Source organism: Trachypithecus francoisi, unplaced genomic scaffold (genome assembly GCF_009764315.1).
Source record: "Trachypithecus francoisi isolate TF-2019V2 unplaced genomic scaffold, Tfra_2.0 Lachesis_group15, whole genome shotgun sequence".
Lineage (NCBI taxonomy): Eukaryota > Metazoa > Chordata > Mammalia > Primates > Cercopithecidae > Trachypithecus > Trachypithecus francoisi.
This window is the reverse complement of record NW_022681460.1, coordinates 79,720,935-79,736,318: the sequence shown is the minus strand read 5'-3', so window position 1 is coordinate 79,736,318 and position 15,384 is coordinate 79,720,935.

The window sequence follows — 15,384 nt, the reverse complement described above, 5'->3', positions numbered from 1 at the left end:
ATAATGCTTTTCCAAATATAGTATTCCTGGGTATCACTAAATACCAGAGGTGGGCAAACTACAGCTTGGAGGCCAAATCTGCCCTGTAAATGGCGTTTTATTGGAACACAGTCATATTCATTTGTTAACATGTGGTCTATGGCTGCTTTTGCCCTACAATGGCTGAACTGAGTGGTTTTGGCAAATATTATATGGCCTTGAGCCTAAAATATTTACTCTGTAACCTTTACACTGAAAAAGGTTGCTGATTCTTGCCCCAGATTCCCTGAAAGAATCTCCAGTGTTGTGGGCTGCACACATATATTTTGAAAAAAGCTTCCCAAGTTTCCAAAGTTTGAGAAGCATGTTTGGGAAAAAAGTATCCAAAGTTTGAGAAACATGATTTAGTTAGTAGTAGGATACAGAAAGACATAGTTTCTCATCAGATTCCTTTTCACCTCCACTGCATTTCTTCCCCTTTTCTTTCCACATCTGACCACCCCAAAACCAAAGTTTTAAGAGAAACATCTAGGGGGTTTCCAAGTTAGTATGGCTAGTAATAATCTGTCTTATTACTCAGGCATTGCAAAATTTCTTAGCTGTAGTAAAACTTTATAAACAGTAAAAATTTGGGGCAAAAGCAAAAAATGGACATTTCTTGCATGCTAAAAAAGAAAACGCAATTCTTCTCTTTAGAAAATAATATTGATATGCACAGTTGTACATGTGTGTGCCTAGACATGCATACATTAGCATAATGATGTGTGTGTATGTTTATGCATAACACACATGGAAACATATACATTGGAAGCACTACTTGGGATCAAACTAATGATTCAGAAAGTCCAGTATATTGTTTCTAGTACATGTCCCAAGCCACTCTCAGACCTGCCAAGACCAGCTCGGTTGGGGAGACCCTAACCCAGCGGCGCTAGAGGAATTAAAGACACACACACAGAAATATAGAGGTATGGTGTGGGAAATCAGGGGTCTCAGAGCCTTCAGAGCTGAGAGCCTCAAACAGAGATTTACCCACATATTTATTAACAGCAAGGCAGTGATAAGCATTGTTTCTATAGGTTATAGATTAAAAGTATTCCTTATGGGAAACAAAGGGATGGGCTAAAATAAAGGGATGGGTTTGGCTAGTTATCTGCAGCAGGAGCATGTCCTTAAGGCACAGATCGCTCATGCTATTGTTTGTGGATTAAGAATGCTTTTAAGTGGTTTTCCGCCCTGGGTGGGTCAGGTGTTCCTTGCCCTCATTCCGGTAAACCCACAACCTTCCAGCGTGGGCGTCATGGCCATCACGAACATGTCACAGTGCTGCAGAGATATTGCTCATGGCCAGTTTTGGAACTAGTTTATGGCCAGATTTTGGGGGGCCTGTTCCCAACAAAACCTTTCATGAACAAGGAAATATCCAATTAAACATCTGAAGCTTTCATCTCAACATCAATCTCAAAGTTACAGGACGAGTCTGAATGATCCTACTTTCCCTTAGTACTCCATTTGACTCTGTTATTCGTGACTTTATTAGAGCCTCTTTAAAAGGTATTTATATTTTGTCCCTACTCTCATTCCACTCCAACAAAGTGCAATAGGATTCTGCTCCTAAGGACAGAAAACACTCCAGGTGATGGCATGCAGTTATTATATAAGTCACTAAAGCAGCATTTATTTTCTGTGTGATTTTCTCTCTCATTGCAGGAAATGTTTCAATACCACCTGAATTTCAGGCAAATGCTCATATAAAGTTTTTTTCCCTAAATGTAAACAGATTTAATATCCTAAATGAGGAGGAAATTCTGTATATGCTACACTGATAGCCTAGAATCTTCTTATGTGTGAACTAGAATTTCAAACAATTCTGTAACTTAAAAGGTAGAATTGAAGCATCCCAAAAACAATGTAGGCGTTGCATATGTTCCTTCAGCTTGGAGTTTAGAATTGGTATTTCCTTTCAGATGGTGCATTTAGGGCCAAAGGTTCAAGGGACTATGTTTCATTTAATAGGTTCGTTATGTTAGAAACAGTACTCTGGATCATAGAATTAATAGATTTTTCCAGAAATGGAATTATTATTATTATTCAGAAAAAGAAATTAGGTGCTTCATAAGATTTCTAGGCTCTTAGCAAAGGAATTGTGGAATTTAATGGGCTGACCAGGGCCCCTCTGTTCTGAATATCTTATGGTAAGTTCACTGTGTGAGAATTCTATGTTCATGCCCAGTTTGAGCCATGTGCAGAGCTATATATGATCCTGCATTAAGATGTCCTTTAAACACAATGCACACACTGAGATGTTTTGACTTAATAAAAGTGAAGATTAGTTAATGTGATGGTTAATTTCAGACATCAACCTGAAAGGGCTAAGGGATTCCCAGATAACTGGCACAACATTATTTCTAGGTGTGTCTGTGAGGATGTTTTGGGAATAGATTAACATTTGAATCAGTGGACTGGGTAAAGAAGATCCACCCTCACCAGTGTGGGCAGGTGTCATTCAATTCGTTGAGGGTGAGGATAGAACAAAAAGGTGGAAGAAGGAGGGGTTTTCCTCTTTCTTGAGCTGGGACACCCATCTCTTCCTGCCCTTGGACATCGGAGCTTTTGGCTCTCAGACCTTCAGACTCTGGGACCCAGACTAGCAGCCATTGACTGAGTTACACCATTGGCTTTTCTGGCTTTTAGAGTCACACATCATCAGCTTTCCTGGTTCTCCAGCTAGCAGATGGCATATTGTGGGACTTCTCAGTCTCCCTAACTATGTGAGCCAATTCCCATTATGAATCTCCTTTTATATATCTATATATCTATATCTTACTGGATTTGTTTCTCTGAAGAACTAGGACTAATACAGTTACCTTCTTTTTTGAGACAGAGTCTCGCTCTGTCACCAAAGGCTGGAGTGCAGTGGTGCGATCTTGCCTCACTGCAAGTTCCGCCTCCCGGGTTCACACCATTCTCCTGCCTCAGCCTCCCAAGTAGCTGGGACTACAGGCACCTGCCACCAAGCTGGGCTAATTTTTTTGTATTTTTAGTAGAGACAGGGTTTCACCGTGTTAGCCAGGATGGTCTCGATCTCTTGGCCTCGTGATCTGCCTGCCTCAGCCTCTCAAAGTGCTGGGATTACAGGCCTGAGTCACCATGCCCGGCCCACAGTTAAGATTTTCAAAATCTTCAAGGTTTTAAGATTCATATTCCTTACCCTATTCAATACAGATTTAGTTTACCTGTTCATTTCATCCTTAGGTTTGAATAACTTTTATTTCATCACTGACAACACCTTTTTTTCTTAGTGTCTCTCTTCACTCATGTAGATCATGTAGGTCAAAGGCTGGTAAACTATTGAAAGTACAGCAGCAAAAGAAAAAATAAATACATTAGTCTACACCAAAATTAAAAACTTCGTGCATCAAAAAACACAATCAACAAAGCGAAAAGTCAGTCCACAGAATGGGAGGAAATGTTTGCAAATCCTATATAGGATAAATGGTTAATATTCCAAATATATAGAGAACTACAGCTCAAAAGCAAGAAAACTTGATTAAAAAATGGGCAAAGGACCTGTATAGACATTTCTCCAAAGAAGATAGATAAATGATCAATAAACACATGAAAATATACTCAACATCATTAATCTTTTAGAGGAATGCAAATCAAAACCATGTAACACCTTATACCCATTAGGATGGCTACTATTAGAAAAACTGCAAAGTAACAAGTATCGGTGAGAATGTGGGAAATTGGAGTGAAGCACTGTTAATGGGAATATAAAATGGTGCAGCCTCTATGGAAAAAAGTATGGCAGTTCCTAAAATAATTAAAAATACAATTACCATATGACTCAGCAATGCCGTTTCTGGGTATATACCCGAAAGAATTTAAAGCAGGGCCTTGAAGAGAGATTTGTTCACCCATGTTCATAGCAACATTATTTGTAATAGCCAAAAAATGGAAGCAACCCAAGTGTCCATCAACAGGTGAATAATTTGTAATGCATGTTAGTGATTTCTTTCTTTGCTCCTATAAGGCTATTGATCCATCCTGCACAATTCCTTGAGGAATTGTCTGTCTAATCTACTTATCTATTGCTGTATAGCAAATGATCCCTAAAGGTAGCAATTTAAGACAACAAAGATTTGCTTTCTCATATAATTTAGAGTTAGCAATTTGGAACAGATTAGTTGGGTGGTTCCGGTTCATGAAGTTGCATTCAAGCTGAGCTGGGGATACAGCCTTCTTAAGGCTTAACTGAGGCTGGAGGATATAAACAGAAACCCAAGCTCATTCAGGTGGTTGCTGGCAGGAAGCTTCAGTTCATCACATTATGGATTACTCCATAACGTTGCTCATGACATGGCAGCTAGTTTTCCTTAGAGAAGTGATCTGAGAGATAAAGATTGGAGATAGACAAGTATATATATGTAGATATGCAGTAGTACCCTCTTATCTTGAGTTTCACTTTCTGTAATTTCAGTTACCATTGCCAACTGCAGGCCAAAACTCTTAAATGAAAAATTTCAGAAATAAACCTTTCGTAAGTCAGTTGCATGCCATTTTGAGTAGCATAATGAAATCTTGCACTGTCCTGCTTCATCCTGCCTGGAACATGAATCATTCTTTTGTCCAGTGGATTCATGCTGTATGTGCTGCCTGGCCATGAGTCACTTAGTAGCTGGGTCAATTATCAGATGGCAAAAACATAGTATATATAGGGTTCTGTACTATCTGCAGTTTCAGGCATCTACCGAGGGTTTTCCACTGGGGAACAGATCCTCCGTGGATAAACAGGGATGGGGAATACTGTATATAGTGTCTTTTATAACTCAGTCTCAAAAGTGACATGCTCTCACTTCTGCTATAATGGTCAGGTCTGACATAATATTGCGGGGGGACTACACAGGGTGTGAATAGCAGGAGGCAGGGATTTTGGGGCAATCTTGGAATCTGGCTACCACACCTACTGATGCTTTGTGACCCCTCAAGTTTCAACCCTCAGTAGCCTACCCACAACAAGTTCCCCCCGAGTCCTCCAGCTCCAGTAGCCCTCTTGTATTGAGTTCCTTCAAGACAGCTCATACCCAGCTACCAATTCGTCTCATGAGAAAATTGTTGTCTCTGCCATATTGATTGAGTGGTAGAAGCACAGACTTGTGCTCCTGCCTCAACTCTACCCTTGTGCTGCCATCATGAGCCGCTTTAGAAGAGTCTAGAAAATTCCCTTTGTTTGTTTTCTTTAACTATTTTGCTATTATTTCCATATAAGCATCATTATACTTAATCAAATAGACATATAATATTACTCTTTTAAGAACATCACATCGGTGTTTTCTGTTGGTGTTTACTTGCCTTTGTTTAATACTATTGATTGACTGCCATTTGTTCAGTCTTTTCAGTTAAATAATTTTATGTGTGCAAGTGCTGTGTCGTGATCAGTAATTACTTCTTCATTTAATAAAGAATGTGTGTGAAGTTGCAGGGATTCTGTCTGAACTAATTAAGCTGTGCATTTGATGATAATATTTTTCTTGCTTATTTTCATTGGTTTCACCAGTAATTAAATTTTTATGAAAGATTTTAAAGTCTAGTTTCTCTCATTGTTTTCAGATTTTGAGTTTAAGCTAACCATTTCTTTGAAGATGTTCTTATTTTACATCTTTTTCTTTTTACCTCCCCCATCTCCTTTTTTTAAAATTTAAATTTTAAGCTCTGGGGTACATGTGCAAGATGTGCAGGTTTGTTTCATAGGTAAATGTGTGCCATGGTGGTTTGCTGTACCTATCAACCCATCCCCTAGGTATTAAGCCCAGCATGCATTAGGTATTTTTCCTAATGCTCTCCCTCCCTCCCACTACCCCATGTCCCCCAACAGGCCCCAGTGTGTGTCGTTCCCCTCCTTGTGTCCATGTGTTCTCATTGTTCAGCTCCCATCTCCCACCCCTTTGATACATGTTTGATCAAGTTCTATCATTAGGCAGATGAAAAAATTATATAAGATTTGTTTTATATTATGAAATCCAGATTATTAATTCCTACCATATTCTTGACTTGTAGTTATTCTCAATGATTTAGTTTTAAAAAATACAATTGTGTTCAGACTGGAATCTATATTTATCTACAATTGAAATAAATGTTAAAGTGAAATACAAAAAGTATAATATCATTTTTAAAAAGTTATTTTTCACTAACATATTTGGGATATCTTGTTAAAATAAAAGGTAAAATAGAACTATAATAAATTATATGTACAATTGATGAGATTTTAGAATCAAGATGATCTAAGCTGAAACAATGTTTTTTAATTTTAATTAAATCTTACTACATATATTAATGAAAATAACACAATTTATAATTCTAGTGTTCCATCTTGCTTTAGTTGTCTAGATAAGTAATTGAGATACTACATATACACCTATTAGATACAGTTTTAAGAAAAACATAAATTGTTCAGTGTAGAAAAGTATTTTTTAGCTACTAATATGTGCAACTGCTGCACATCTCACACTGATTTGTGAAAGCCTCTAAAACATGTTTTGGAGCATGAACAGAAGCAAGTAAATGGATGCTTCTGGAACATGGTGCTTCATGATGCAAACATTTATTAGTTTAATGCTGTGAGGAAGGAACAATTTGGCAAATATATTTTTCTTTTCTCTTTCTAAGCACTTCTACCTCACAAGTCCTCCTTGATGTCTTTCTGGCATACTCCATAGCAGAACCCATCACTCTACACCCTACTTTATTTCTAGCCATAGGGTAAGAGGTGTGAACCACAGTTATTCCTGGGGTATAACTGGTATTTGTCAAGAGAGTAGGTGTTTTGAATTATGGGTTACACATGCCAGCACATTGGATGTGGTGTACAATATATGTTCAATGTATTTTTACTGAGTCAAATTATCTATACTAATTAGTTCACCTTAACTGAGACTGGATCTAGTGCTGCTGAGGCCATGAGACTCAAAGCAGAAGGATATTGAAAGATTCTTTAATGTCCTAGGAGCTTTAATGTTTGAAGAAAATATGTTCTTAATGGTTGTAAATTGTTTAATGTTCAATTAAGAAATAATTTTAATTTATTAATCAATTGCCTTTTTTTTTTTTTTTTGAGATGGAGTCTCGCTCTTGTCACCCAGGCTGGAGTGTAGTGGTGCAATCTCAGCTCACTGCAGCCTCCGCCTCCCAGGTTCAATCAATTCTCCTGCCTCAGTCTCCCGAGTAGCTGGGACTACAGGCACGTGCCACCACGCCTGACTATTTTTTTGTATTTTTAGTAGAGATGGGGTTTCACCATATTGGCCAGGTTGGTCTCGAATTCCTGACCTCAGGTGATCCACCCACCTTGGCCTTCCATAATGCTGGAATTATAGGCGTGAGCCACTGTGCCTGGCCAATCAATTGCCATTTTTAAAAAGGTGACATTTTCCAAAAGGATTACACAATACTTACACAAGTGATAAAAAAAAAGTCTTGGCCGCGCGCGGTGGCTCAAGCCTGTAATCCCAGCACTTTGGGAGGCCGAGACGGGCGGATCACGAGGTCAGGAGTTTGAGACCACCCTGGCTAACACGGTGAAACCCCGTCTCTACTAAAAAAATACAAAAAGCTAGCCGGGCGAGGTGGCTGGCGCCTGTAGTCCCAGCTACTCTGGAGGCTGAGGCAGGAGAATGGCGTGAACCCGGGAGGCGGAGCTTGCAGTGAGCTGAGATCCGGCCACTGCACTCCAGCCTGGGCGACAGAGCAAGACTCCGTCTCAAAAAAAAAAAAAAAAAAAAAAAAGTCTTATAAGTTTTACCAATTAGATTTTGCCAAATATTTAAACATTTATTAAACATTTAATTAGAGGCCTTTTACATTTTAATTTAAACGAAGATTCATAAGTACTTAAAATCCCATAAGAAACACAAATGTATAAAATATTGCAAAGTTTACAAAACCAGTTAAAGATGTTATACCAAAATGATTATGAACAGAAGAGACAAAATATTACTTTTTGTTCTTATCCTGCACCTTCCCAGGGTTTTATTTTTTACATTTTCTAGGGGTTTCAATAATCCTGCCAGCCATTGTTTTATTACTAGCTTATGATTTTTGTAACCCTACCAGACCCAAAGAAAAATGAAGGTTATTACAGAATAGCTGATATTGCAGGTTCTTGGGTAGAAATCACAAGTTCTTGAGTGGCAACATCCAAGAAATTCAAACCCAAGTGGTAGCAGACTGAGCCTATAAAAATGCACTCATTTCATTATGGGACTCGCAGGTCCTTGCCTTTTATGAAGATTCTCAGTTTTTGAGACATGTCTTTCTTTAAACGGGGCATCCTTTAAGTTTTTGAGAATAGCTGTACATTTTGGTATATAGATATAGATTGCTGATATTTTAAAAATACAAGTATTTATCAGTATTTTATTAAAATTAGCTATAATTGGTGGAAATTTTCCTTTCCTAGAAAATAGGAGCTTGAGTTTGTCTGGGTAGTTTAACATTTGGTGAATATGCCCTTTCGGAAGCCTCCTGTTGCCTGTCTTTGTAACTGATCTTACTAAGAGAACCCACAGGTGCTGGGCCTTCCTCTCTCTGCCTGTTGTATAAAATCAGCAGAGCTGATCAGATCTTCCTGTTCTTGGCACGGTTCCTACTTTTCTGGAATTGTTTGGTTAACTCACGTGTTTTTGTTCACCCTTTCCTGTTTACATAGACAGAAACAAATACAAATATACAGTTTGAAATATATATAGATGCTTAATTGAAGAACAAAATCTCCATAAATAGCACCCTTTCATATATTCATGATTTCTTCAATATTTTTATATTTGTATTTGTATATATTTTATAAATATTTTTATATTTTATATGTTACATATTTAAAAGTCATTAAAAATTAAAACCAATTATTTTCATTTTTATTATTACAACCAATTTTTTCTGCATGCTATGTCGACTTTTCTCTTTTGAGCTTTGTTTTGAACTCATTCTCAAATTGGCATAACTTGGCTGACAGGAAGTAAGCTGCCTTCTACTTCATCCTTTTAGCTCTGCCCCTAATTTTCTTATGACAAAAATAGTATCATAAGAAACATCTGGGTTTTTTCTTCCATACGGACTCATTGAAGAGTCCTGTATCTTTGAATTGGAGTTTAGTGTTAGAGACCTAAATCTGAGGGTTGGGATGCATCTGAGAATTGTGAAGGGTGAGAGCTGTCACTGCTACTATGGATTGAACGAAAGGTAAAGATATTTTTAAGGTTATGGCTTCACATTAATCTTCCAAATTTATCCTAGTGCCATATCTCATTTTAATTATAGTCAATAGTTTTATGACCCACCAAGATATCCTTCAACAGTCCGCCCTGACTCACACCTGTAATCCCAGCACTTTAGGAGGCCGAGGCGGGTGGATCACCTGAGGTCAGGAGTTCGAGACCAGCCTGGCCAACATGGTGAAACTCTGTCTCTACCAAAAATACAAAAATTAGCCAGGCATGTTGGCGGGCGCCTGTAATCCCAGCTACTCTGGAGGCTAGGCAGGAGAATTGCTTGAACCTGGGAGGCGGAGGTTGCAGTGAGCTGAGATGTTGCCACTGCACTCCAGCCTGGGCAACAGAGCAAGACACCATCTCAAAAAAAAAAAAAAATTTAGCTAGGGACTACGTGCCTGTACTCCCAGCTACTTAGGAGGCTGAGGCAGGAGAATTGCTTGAACCTGGGAGGTGGAGGTTGTAGTGAGCTGAGATTGTGCCATTGCACTCCAGGTTGGGTGACAGAGCCCCCCAAAAAAATCTTTCAACAGTGACAAAGCAGAGCTTAGTGAAGAGAGAATGTGCTTTTAGGGGATTAGTGAGATCCTCCAGCTGGGTCATCCGGAGGAAAAGATTTATGTATGTATGTATGTGTGTTTGTATGTGATATGTTGTGTCATGTGGTATGTGGTATGTGTGTAATGTGTGAGTATGCGGTATGTGGTATGTGAGTGCATGGTGTAGTGCATTGTGTGTGGTGGGTATATGTGTATGGTGTGTATGTGGTGTGGTGTGTGGCTGTGTGGTGTATTGAGTGTGTGTGTTTGTGTGTGTGGTGTAGTGTATTGCGTGTGTGGTGGGTGTATATGTATGGTGTGTGTAGAGTGGAGTGTGATATATGTGTATGATGTATGTGTGTGTTATGTGTGTAGTGTGGTGTAAGTGCGTGGATATGGCACATATGTGGTGTGTGTGTGTAGTGTGTATGTAGTGTGTTTTCTGTGTGTGGTGTGTGGATGTGGTATGTGTGTGTAGTGCATTGTGTGTGGTGGGTGGATATGGATGGTATATGTGGTGTGTCTGTAGCGCGGTGTCTGTGTTTGTATGTGTGTAGTGCACTGTGTGTCATGGGTGGATATGTATGGTGTGTGTAGTGGGGGTGTGGTGTATGCATATGGCGCATATGGTGTATGTGTGTGGTGTGTGCATAGTGTGTTGATGTGTATACTCTATGTGTGTGGATGTGGTGTGTGTGTGGTGTGCATGTAGTGTGATGTGTGTGGTATACATGTGTGGATGTGGTGTGTGTGTCGTGTGAGTTAGTGTGTATGTAGTGTTGTGTGTGGATGCAGTGTGTGTGTGGTATGTGTGAAGTGTGTATGTAGTGTGTTTTCTGTGTGTGGTGTGTGTGTAGTGTGATGTATATGTGGTGTATGGTATGTATGTGGTATGTGTTTGGGGGTTGTATATGTGTTGTGTGTATGTTGCGTGTGCATGTGTTGGGATAAGAAGAGGGAGATTGGCTGAGACTTAAGCTAAGACGGGTATGGCATGCCCAAACATTCTTGAAATTTTTGATGTAAAGTTTTATTTTTTCCTATCTTTTGATATTGATTGAATTAGGGTAGTGGTTAGTATTGCTTTTGAGTGTGTTGGTTTTAGAAGCATTTTAGCTTGAGTCAAAAGGACAAATAGTATATAACCATCACTCTTTTTTGCCAGCTTTTTTTTTGAAGCAAAAACAAAATTCTAATTCCTTAAGAATGAGCAAAACATGCGCCCACATGGCCACTGCTTTACAAGTCAGAGAGAAAGTCTAGAGGGAGCTCTGGTGACACTAGTTTAAGTGACAATGAAGTTACTTACATACATTCAGAAATTTATACAAAGAGGGCTTTGTGCATGGAGGCAGGTGGGTCAGGCACATCCTGGTAGTGTAACAAGCCCTTGGAAATCTGGGCACAGCTTATCTTTCTACTTTCACATCCTCCTGTATGTAGGGGCTTTTGTCCTTATTCTTGTTGCCTCAGGGCTAAAAGATGCTTTCTGCACCTCACAAGATGCCTTCTGTCAACTCTACTATCAGGAACTAGGGGGAAGAGGTAAGGGTGAAAGTTGTGGCAGTACCTACTTAATAACATAAAGTCTTCTTGAAAGTTCTACCCAGCATAAATGGTGGAAATAGAGGAAAGTGGATGGATTTAAGAAATATTTGGAAGGGAAAATTAATAACACTTGGAAATAATTAGATATGAAGGATGAGAGGGAGGTGCTAAGGCTGAGGTCAAGGTTTCTGGTTTGGGTACCTGGATTGGTGATGGTGCCATTCACTTAGAAAATTGTGGCAGGGAATTGAGTTTTGGGAGAAGATCATGTGTTTTGTTATGTTGAGCATGAGGTGCCTCCAAAACATCCAAAAGGTTGAAAATTAGATATAGTTCCTCTACTTCTTCCTTGCAATGAGAGTTCTTTTATTAGAAACAGTGTTGCGTGGTAAAGCATGATGGCCAATAAGACGCTCAATAAGTCCACAGGTGCTGGCCCAGACAGAAACACGATAAGCTAGGATGGTAAACCCAAATCTGGATGTGTCTACCCCACTGGGGATAGATCACTGCCCCCTCCCCAATACGCTAACATCCAAGATGTTCACAGGCTGCTTCCTGCCATTGGTTGACGGGATGTTTGGGCCTACAGCAGCCCAGGTCAGCCTCAGTGAGAGGAGGCCTGTGCTTCTGAGCCATGTGGGACCCCTGTCCCTACTGCATGGACATTTGCTCATGAGCACATTGAGAAAACACCAGGGTGTCTGGGAAAGAGACTGAGTAGATCACATGTCCACAGAGCAGGTCACCTTGTCCATTGATCCTTGACATCCTGCAGTTTTATTTGTGCTGTATGATTGGATCCAATCTTGCTATGCTCCTCTTGCCTCATGGCTTGATGGTCCAGAGAAGACCCATTCACGATGAGAAGTATGGGCCACATGGTCCCAGGGGACCCCCCGGTCAGGCTTTCAGCCTCTCTCAGGGTGAGTAATAAGCCAATAGACGTTTTCCAGAATGACACTAGTTATTTGCTGAAGAGGGTGGGATTTTAGTCCAAAACCTTGGACACCATGGCTGTGTGTCCACTGTCAGGGTTTGCCACTGACTTCCTGCCTGGTCTCCTCTCTAGTGTTACCTCCTCCATCTAACTTTCATATTACAGCCAGAGTGATGTTTCTAAAATGGAAATCTGGCCCTGGCTAAAATCTGATTATTATTTTATTCAATCACAATCCTTCAACACATCCACCTATGTTGTTTCAGTTTTGCCTTCCCAAGATCATATCTTAGATTCATAAATTTTTTTTTCTTAAAAACGTTTTGCACCTAAACAAACTGTGGGGTTCCTCTGAGGTTCTTCCCAGATTAAAAATTGATTTGTTTGTTTATTTAACTTTATAAAAAGTGGGGGGCTAAAAATAATTAACTTTGGGGTGGTCTATTTTTCTTTTTTTTTTTCTTTTTTTTTATTATACTTTAAGTTCTAGGGTACATGTGCATAACATGCAGGTTTGTTACATATGTATACTTGTGCCATGTTGGTGTGCTGCATCCATCAACTCGTCAGCACCCATCAATTCATCATTTATATCATGTATAACTCCCAATGTAATCCCTCCCCCCTCCCCCTTCCCCATGATAGGCCCCAGTGTGTGATGTTCCCCTTCCCGAGTCCAAGTGATCTCATTGTTCAGTTCCCACCTATGAGTGAGAACATGCGGTGTTTGGTTTTCTCTTCTTGTGATAGTTTGCTAAGAATGATGGTTTCCAGCTGCATCCATGTCCCTACAAAGGACGCAAACTCATCCTTTTTTATGGCTGCATAATATTCCATGGTGTATATGTGCCACATTTTCTTAATACAGTCTGTCACAGATGGACATTTGGGTTGATTCCAAGTCTTTGCTATTGTGAATAATGCCGCAATAAACATACGTGTGCATGTGTCTTTGTAGTAGAATAATTTATAATCCTTTGGGTATATACCCAGTAGTGGGATGGCTGGGTCATATGGTACATCTAGTTCTAGATCCTTGAGGAATCGCCATACTGTTTTCCATAATAGTTGAACTAGTTTACAATCCCACCAACAGTGTAAAAGTGTTCCTATTTCTCCACATCCTCTCCAACACCTGTTGTTTCCTGACTTTTTAATGATTGCCATTCTAACTGGTGTGAGATGGTATCTCATTGTGGTTTTGATTTGCATTTCTCTGATGGCGAGTGATGATGAGCATTTTTTCATGTGTCTGTTGACTGTATGAATGTCTTCTTTTGAGAAATGTCTGTTCATATCCTTTGCCCACTTTTTGATGGGGTTGTTTGTTTTTTTCTTGTATATTTGTTTGAGTTCTTTGTAGGTTCTGGATATTAGCCCTTTGTCAGATGAGTTGATTGCAAAAATTTTCTCCCATTCTGTAGGTTGCCTGTTCACTCTGATGGTAGTTTCTTTTGCTGTGCAAAAGCTCTTTAGTTTAATTAGATCCCATTTGTCAATTCTGGCTTTTGCTGCCGTTGCTTTTGGTGTTTTAGACATGAAGTCCTTGCCCATGCCTATGTCCTGAATAATACTACCTAGATTTTCTTCTAGGGTTTTTATGGTATTAGGTCTAACATTTAAGTCTCTAATCCACCTTGAATTAATATTCGTATAAGGAGTAAGGAAAGGATCCAGTTTCAGCTTTCTACTTACGGCTAGCCAATTTTCCCAGCACCACTTATTAAATAGGGAATCCTTTCCCCATTTCTTGTTTCTCTCGGGTTTGGGGGGCTAAAAATAATTAATTTGGGGTGGTCTATTTTTCTTAACTCGTTCAATGCTATCGTAAGAGTGGCATGGAAAAGGTTAAATAAATGAGGCTCAGCTTTTCCTAGATTAGTTCTGTGCTGGTAACGTCTTACTGATAAGTCTGTTTCAGAGCTTGTTACAACTTGGCAGGATGGATTGGCAAGCCCTGGATATTTGTTAAAAACTCTGTTTATAGACTATTCTTATCTTCAGGGGAAACATTGATCAAATCCTCAGAAAGTAATTATGTATTATACCCTAGTAGAAAATTTTACTGTCCTTCATTCTGATTTTGTTAGTCATTACAATAACTGCATCCAGTCTGTCTTCTTATAAACCAGTGGTCTCAGCCCTTCTCTTATACTTGCCTGAAGGCTGTGCTATAAGCTACAATTCTAGAAATGGATTGTTATCAAAAAAGGATAGTTTCAGAAATTTAGCGGAAAGAACTCTTCCAGAAACTTCTACTCCTATTGTTACTTGCAAGACTGGACTCATGCAAACATGGTTTCTGAGTGGACATTACTTAGACAACTGTCAGACTGTTCCATGGGACTAAGATTTCCAGAACTTTTTCCAGTCCAGAAAGACATGAACTCTTGAAACTAGACTGCTCCTCAATATCCAGTGAGGCAAGAATTAATTAAGACAAATGATGGGCCAGGCACAGTGGCTCATACCTGTAATCCCAGCACTTTGGGAGGCAAAGGTGGGTTTATCATGAGGTCCAGAGTTCGAAACCAGCCTGGCCAAGATGATGAAACCCCGTCTCTACTAAAAATACAAAAATTAGCCGGGTGTGGTGGCAGGTGCCTGTAATCCAAACTACTCAGGAGGCTGAGGCAGGAGAATTGCTTGAACCCGGGAGGCATAGGTTGCAGTGAGCTGAGATCATGCCACTGCACTCTAGCCTGGGCAACAGAGCAAGACTCTGTCTCAAGAAAAAGAAGAAAAAGAGAAAAATGATGAACTGATGAGAATACAAAACTGTGATTTTTTATTGGAATAATATTAGCATTAGTTTGATATTATATCTTTTTCTTCTTTTTTAGTTCCCTGCAAGTGTTGCATATCAATGTTATATTTTTGATGGGTATATGATGGATATTGCTACTTAATCTATTCTTAACTCTTTTATCTCTAATCTTATTTTAGTAGCACATTCAACATACTAAAACCTATGAAATGCAGCCAAAGCAGTTCTAGGGGAGAAGCTCACAGCAATAAGTACCTGTGTTAAAAAGTAAGAAAAATCCCAAATAAGCAGCTTAACATTGTGCCTCAAGGAACTAGAAAAATGAACAAACTAAACCCAAATTTA